This window comes from Pteropus medius, unplaced genomic scaffold, assembly GCF_902729225.1.
Source record: "Pteropus medius unplaced genomic scaffold, Ma_sr-lr_union100, whole genome shotgun sequence".
NCBI classification, from domain to species: Eukaryota; Metazoa; Chordata; class Mammalia; order Chiroptera; family Pteropodidae; genus Pteropus; species Pteropus medius.
In genome coordinates this window covers 39,682,591-39,690,499 of record NW_024354875.1, presented here as the reverse complement: position 1 = coordinate 39,690,499, position 7,909 = coordinate 39,682,591, and the positions used below count along the sequence as shown (strand labels likewise).

At 35.7% G+C, this 7,909-nt stretch overlaps 1 pseudogene; it reads left to right on the top strand.

Annotated features, from left to right (window-relative positions):
* The first annotated feature begins 2,515 nt into the window (after nucleotides 1-2,515).
* Nucleotides 2,516-6,874, top strand: LOC120596814 (protein MEMO1-like; annotated as a pseudogene).
* Nucleotides 6,875-7,909: the final 1,035 nt, after the last annotated feature.

Sequence of the window (7,909 nt, the reverse complement as noted above, 5' to 3'; positions counted from 1 at the left end):
GGTAGTCAGTGTCTCTGCTCAAAAGATAGAAACACAAGAGAGCTATGGACAATTGTCTACAAACACCGACGAGTAGATATTATAATTAATCGATACCGTAGATGCAGAAACTAAGGAACTAAGAAATCTCTAAATGGCTAAATAATTTGTCCAAAGCTTCTGTAGAGCTGGATTCAAACTCAGACAGTCAATTCCAAAAGCCCAGGATCTTAACCAATGTAATCGATTAATATTCCCTTGAATGTAAACATTATTACTTAAATATATAGCAATATGCAAATGTAAGTTCTAAATGCTATCATTCCTGCACTTCACTTTCTTCATCTATAAAATGGGCAAGCAGCCAGCGGGAGAAGTCTTGGGTTAGAGGCTCTCTTTGAGATCCTTTCAGATTTGATATACTATGATTCTAAGATTTATATCTTAGAATGGAGACAGCATGTATAAATTGATGTGATGAAGACTAGAAATGCAGAGAGAAAAATAAGAGCATCTATTTCATTGTCAATATACATTTTATATTTTTTATTAGGACTGTTGCATTCCTTAATTAAGTTTTATGAAATTCTTGAGAGAAATGAGTGTTGCATTACTACTTTGGGTATCTCTCGCCTTTCTAATTATAGTTTATGGCTAGGGTAAGCAAATACTTTATTTTCCCACTACTCCAATCATAAAACTTCCTTTTTCTATAATATGAGTGAGAATACTATCTAAGAATAAAATGAGGGCAGTCTTCAAGCTGCTCGTGTCTGGCATGTTACCAGAGAAGCATGTCCTGGATAGAGCATTACCAAAGAAGGGAAGGAAAAGCAAAGAAACTGTAATAACATTAGCGAGATAGTCAGGCTGTGAGTCCTCTTCACATCCAGAGAAGCTCAAGCAATGTTTTTCTTGAGTTGGAATCTGGCTTTTAAACTATATTTAGATATTGACTGACACTCTAACCCAGAACATAATATCAGACTCTATATCTTATCTTCACAAGTTAGACTGTGGTCACATGCTGCCTGTTTCCTAAAGCCCTTTGAAAGCTTTTTTTTTTTTTCTTTTTGCTAGAGAAATGTAGGAGCAGCCCTCCTCCTCTTTTATGTGTTAATGTTTGTTAGGAATCTATTCTCTACCCTCCACTCCTGTCATTCTAGCAACTTGTTTCAGAGTGTCTCATCTACTCTCAGGGCTTCAAAGGCCATTTTTATACTAGTCAATCTAAAATCTCTAAATATGGTTCTCCTGAACTCCTGATCCATGCAATCAATTTTCTAGTTGACACCTCTACTAGAATATATCAAGGCTATTTCAAACTCAGCTTGTTCAAAATGGAACTCAGTATCACAACTCTGCAAACCTCCTTTTTCTCCTTGAATGTTCTCCATATCATTTAAGGGCATCACCATCCACTCAGGTTCCTAAGCCAAAATCCTAGGCATATTTTACTTCATTTTCAATATCCAGTTAATCACCAAGTCGTGTTAATATACCTTTCTAAATTTCTCTATGTCCATCGACAATATTTTTGTAGAAATTGCTATTTATTTTGATCTTGACTATTGTTTCATTCTCTAATTGGTCTTTTGCAGCCAGAATTAACTCTGTAAGATGCATGACCATGTTGCATAAAGTCTCTCTATGACTTCCCAGCTACCCACTGGATAAAGCCTGGACTAATATGACTTACAAAGCCTCCATTATGTTGTCACTGCTCTCCTCTCCAGCTTTATATTCACTGAGTATCTTTGTTTTAGCCATGCTAGTCTATTTTCAGACCCTCATACCAAGCTTTCTCTTACCATCCCTCACAGATTGTCTTTCCTGTCTTGGACATCATTACCATTATAAAATGGTCATTCTTACTCACCCTACTCAGCTTAACAAATCACATACCCTGACCCCTAGGCCACTATAGGTTCCCATAGTGCCTTGAGCTTCTTCTATCATTTATACTGGTATTATTGTATAGTAATTACTTATAGCAACGCTACATGCCTCACTGGACTTTAAGCCTAAGATGGCAGTGATCATGCTTAAATTCCAATCATCTGGCTTTGAACATGGCTCTTGGTAGGAACATAATGAATTCTTATGAATGAATGAATGAATGAATGCAAAATGAAAGATATGTCAAGGTGCAATTTTGTGAGCAGGAAATTTGCCAAGTATCAACCTTTTGACACTGAGGTCTGGACTTAACTCCCCTTCTTGACCTCTTCCCCAATATGTAGATGGTAGAGCCTGGACAATTTCTTGGATTAGGGCTCAAAGTGCCCTTAGAAAGTCAAGATTTTACAGAAAATTAAGACAATTCAGAATCAGTCTTCAAATTAAAAAATTGGCAATGTCAGATTTTTTTATGCATGTGTTTTATACATCTTCCATGTTTAAAAATTGGAATTTTATAAAACGTAAAAGTATTTAATATTGTCACACTTCTTCTTTTAATCAGTTTTTAAAGGCCTCTTTCCTCAGGTGAATATCAGGACTCTTTGTTCCATTTCAAATAGGAACTTAATGCAGAATGTGTAAACACATTCCACTGCCTCCAAATTTAGCCAGTATCTTGAATGCCATCAAGTATATCGTCAAAGTATATTTTTTATTAAACAACAGAAATAAGAAAATGCTTTCCAGATCATGACAAGTTTAAATTATAGGGTTGCAAAGCATAATTTATGAAAGGTCTCCTTTCTGCTTTTAACCCAATGACCCCAAGGAAACTTCTGTGATGTGGGGGGTGAGAGGGGGTAGGAAGGGTGGGTGCTATTCTTATGGGTTCTAAGCATTGTATCAACTGCTTGAGTAAAAGATAGAACTAAATTTTCTTCATATTAGGGGGAAAAGTCAGTAGAAAGGGAAAAAAGGAAACTGGGTCATATACTTTCCTTTTTCTACTTTACCACTTAACACAAACTCTGTTGTATGCATGATCCAGTGATAAATAACCATGAAGTATATGAGGGAAACCCTGAGCTTTCTGTGCCAACAGTAATAAAAAATTTAAATGATTGTAAAATTCTGATACCAAGAGATAAGGAGTTCTGACTCCTCCCTTTAGCCCCATCAACAAAGCGACATGATTATAATTAGAGCGAGTACATCTTCAGAGCTGCTCAGGACAGTCCTTGTTTAGCTTGCTGTCCTGGGCTAATTATTAATCATGGTGCATTCACTCTCAGTAATGTCTTTGGATTATAAATTATGTTATATAGTTATCCTCAGTATAATGGATATTCGGTGTAATACCAACTCACTCTTTTTTTGTAAATTCTTTTGTTTTGAGAATCTACTATATGCTAGCTATGATGGCTCTCTTTTTCATTTGCAATATAATTTATTTTTCACAATATATCTATTAGGTAGATAATATCACTCTTTTAAAAGTCAGGGCACTATGGTATACAAATATTAAGGCATGGCCCAAGGCTATACAACAAGTACATGACAGCCATCATTTAAACCCTCTGGGCAACTGGAAAACCATTCTCTTTCAATTACATGATGTGCAGGATCAAAACTGAGCCTTAAAAACACAGTCTTTCCCAACCCCCCATATATAAATAAAACACTGAGACTGAAGCAGCAAGCAATCCAAAGTGGCTAGATGCAGGACAGTCTCGTTTACTGTTTACTCCTAGATGATGATGCATAAGTGACTCAACCACCGACAGTGGAATAAATAGTAAATTCTAACACAGCTTCATTGTCCTAAATATGTTTTCAGACCACCATATATGTGTCTTAGGGGCTCCCTGGAATAAAAAAGGACTACTCCAGGAGACCTTCCATTATATGCTTCCCACCCACTTGGTAGCACTGGGAACAGAACGGAACTCCTCCCTGCCTGCTGCCCACTGCTACCAGTCTTTCCCACACCCTGATATGAAAAGAGATAATAAGGCCTTCAAATAGAAGTTTCCCGATTATGAGTCATAGCTTACTCAGCCTTTGTTATAGAGAACCTGGAAGCCTTTGAAATACACTGTTGATTTTGGCAGTCTTAACTCCTTGTGCTCTTATCAAGAAACAAGTTACATGACTAATTTGCTTGAGAAATGGCCTCTGTAATGAGTATAATAACAGCCTACGTTAAAGGGGCTGGTGTTTAATATGCGATGTTTAATGTTTGTATATATGAATATATACTGATTTCCTTTAACAATGCTTCATAGCTAATAGAGCCTTAATATATATGTAAATATGTTTTATTGAATTAAATAAAAATGCCAGTAAAAGCTAAAGTATTATAGGGTACTTAATATGAGCCAGGCATTATATTAAGCGCTTTTTGGTGGTCCTCTCTTTAGCTCTCTCTCTCTCTCTCTCTCTCTGTCTTTCTCTCTCTCTGTATATATATATGTATATTCATATATAGATCTATATACTATATATGTACATAAATATATAAATGTAGGTATACTATATATATTTTTATACATGGTGTCTTATATATAATAAACACTTAAACATACACTTAAATTTAATTAAATGAATTATATATGAAAACAACCATATACATCAGCATAGCTCCCTTAACATTACTTATTATGTTTGATATGTACTTCCTAAAGGTAATTTTATGAAACAAATGAGCAGTATATATTATATAGTTGTCAAGAAAAGGGCATTATTATATTCATTTAAATTAGATTAGACAACATGTACTGTTATATAATACTGCAGTATAGACACTATATAATCCTTATCTGAAAAACATAGGTAATAATATTACCTAATTATTAGGCTGCCAGGTAGATAAAATTAGATAACGCATGTGAAATACAGTTCCTGGAATATCTCAGGAACTCTATAAATTAATATCCTCTTCATAATTACAGTGAGACTTTGCATACAGACAGGTACCTATTTTATTTATGAAAAAATCTTGTTTAGTATTGTGTTAAAGGCCCTGTTTAGAAATATGTATAGTTGTTCTATCATTGTAAATATTGTTATGTTGTTATTAATATGTAAACTTCAAATATTAGCTTTAAGGTTGACTTGGGAAAGTAAAATTTTACAGCACAATTTCCCAAAGATAGATTCCGAAGACTTCTTTTGATATAAGACTTTTTTTAAATGTCTTTTTTTATGTGCTTTGAACCAAAATAGTGGAAAAGAAGGTATAATAGCAAAGTCCTCATCCTCCAACTAAAGACTACAATTCCTGCACTTCCAGGTTAGTCCTTGATTCATCTTAGAGGCATGTCATGCTTCTTCTGTGATTATTTCAGGTACACAGACCTAAGCCAATCAGCAAACAGTGTTCCTCTGGCCGTTAGAATTTGTTCAAGAAAGAAGAGATAATCTAATTTAGGCCATGACCCAAAGAAATTTTCTGAAGGCTTTAGTAAAGAAATTTCCTTGATTTAGAAAAATTACTGAAAGTGCTAAGTTCTCTTTTCTTGGATATTTTTGTGCATAGATTCAAGGCTTAAAATGGCCGCAGTCATCTTACCCGTTTGAGAGTTGGGCAGACACACTGAGGAGATAACAGCTAAGGAAGAGGCTGGGAAATAGAGTGGGAGAAATCAGATTAAGCCTACTTTAGGCCTGAATCTTGAATTCTAAGGTCATTTTCTCAAAATATGGTCCCAGACCAGTAGGCTCACCCAGAAATTTAGTAGAAATGCAAATTTTAGAGCCCTTTGTCAGCCCTGTAGAATCAGAAACCAGGGGTGGGGCTCAGCAATCTGTGCCTTAAGAAGCCCCTCAGATGATTCTGATGCAGGTTAATGTGTGAGAACCACTGGTTTAAGCCAATCTGAGTCATATTTTCTGTTACTTGCAGTCAAAATATATTAAATGTAGCACATAGACTTGTAAATCTATACCAATCATATACTTATTGAAAAAGGTTGCTTGAAAGTATACTCAAGTTGACTAATGATAAATTAAAATGAAAAATTCAAGAAGGGAAATCATAGTATAATAATACTGGAAGAGATTCCCCGGCCCCTTTAGAGCAGCACGGGCACTGAGATATCCAGCCGAGTCGTCTGCTGAGCAGTCAGTCATGCCAGGAGCTGTACACAGCCTCAGGACCACCGCTGAATCACAGCTAGAAGTTTGGCTTTCACAAGTGCGGTCTACAAAAAGACCTGTTAGAGCCATTATAGCAACCCACACAGGATGTACTTATGTACTGTGGGTCTTGTGCTGCTCATGCTTACGAACAAGTTGATCCAGTAGCCAGAGAATTTTCCAGGCCTTCACTTGGGCCTTCTCATCATGTGCACCTCTCTCCATGTGCGCTTTCCAGAGTGGATATATATAGGACACCTCTGTATGACCTTGGTTTTGACCAAGAGATTTACAGAGAACTATGGAAGACAGGGATGTTTGAACGCATGTCTCTGCAGACAGATGAAGATCAGCACAGTATTGAAATGCATTTGCCTTATACAGCTAAAGCCATGGAAAGCCATAAGGATGAGTTTACCATTATTCTTATATTGGGTGGAGCTCTGAATGAGTCAAAAGAACAGGAATTCAGAAAACTCTTCAGTAAATATTTAGCGGATCCTAGTAATCTCTTTGTGGTTTCTTCTGATTTCTGGCATTAGGGCCAAAGGTTCTATTACAGTTACTATGATGAATCTCAGGGGGAGATTTATAGATCCATTGAACATCTAGATAAAATAGGCATGAGTATTATAGAACAATTAGACCCTGTATCTTTCAGCAATTACTTGAAGAAATACCATAATGCTATATGTGGAAGACATCCCATTGAGTATTATTAAATGCTATCACAGAGCTCCAGAAGAATGGAATGAATATGAGCTTTTCTTTTTTGAATTATTCCCAGTTGAGGCAGTGTAGAAACTGGCAAGACAGTTCAGTGAGTTATGCAGCTGTAACACTCACGGTCCACTGAGGCTCTGATTCCTCAGGGATGCCACCTGCACATACTCATAGTCCATTCAAGGTCCAGTCCAGCTCTTACCAAAATACTGGTCCTGGCAGTTTGGGTCAAAAGCCTTTGAGTTTTACTATTACACTTAAACAGGGCAATCTTCTAGTCATTTTTTTTAGTTGTATAGCCCTTTATTAGCAATTAAAATAGAAGGTATCTGTTGTACAACATGGGTAGTAATTGAGTATAACTGAAGACTTATTATATTCTAATACAGAACATTTAGAAATGCAATTTCTTTATGAAAAAGCTTCCAGCTTTTTTTGTTTGTTATCACCTTTTTCAATCAAAATATTTGATGCCAGCCTTCCTTCCACTGCCTTAAACTAAAAAGCATTTTTTTTAATGAGTTGAAATTAAGGAAGGACTATACCTACTAGAAAAGAAGAGAAGCAAGTTCTATTAGTTTGCTGTTTCAGAATCCCCCCAAAGCATGACCCAATCTACCTGGGTTTATATCTCAATTCCACTTTTTATTAACTGTGTGATCACAAGAAAACTACTTCAGTTTCTTTCTCTGTAACATGTAGATAATCCTACTGCTGTTTTGAGTGTTAAATGAGTTAATAAATGGAGAGCAATTAGGACTTTTTTCCTGACATATACTAAGCATTTAGTAAATGTCAGCAGTTATTGTTATTATTACCGTCAACATGCCAAATGTTTACCATACCAGAGAGGTCTTAAGGAACAAACCACACCTGACTGAACTGACCACATTAATATTTCTTCAATAATGTGGAATTGTTGGTGCCAGATTACTCTCATGATGGCATTTGAATTCAAGGTCAATAATTTTATTATGAAATTTATATCTTAGTATTATAATTGTTCATTAAAAATTCCTCTGAAAAATAGCTCTCAGAATCTAATTTAATGTTATTTTTAAAATTTACTCAACAAATATTTACTAAGGGCCCCATTATATGGCACAACTACTAATATTGTTCTATAACACACACACACACACACACACACACACACACACACACACAC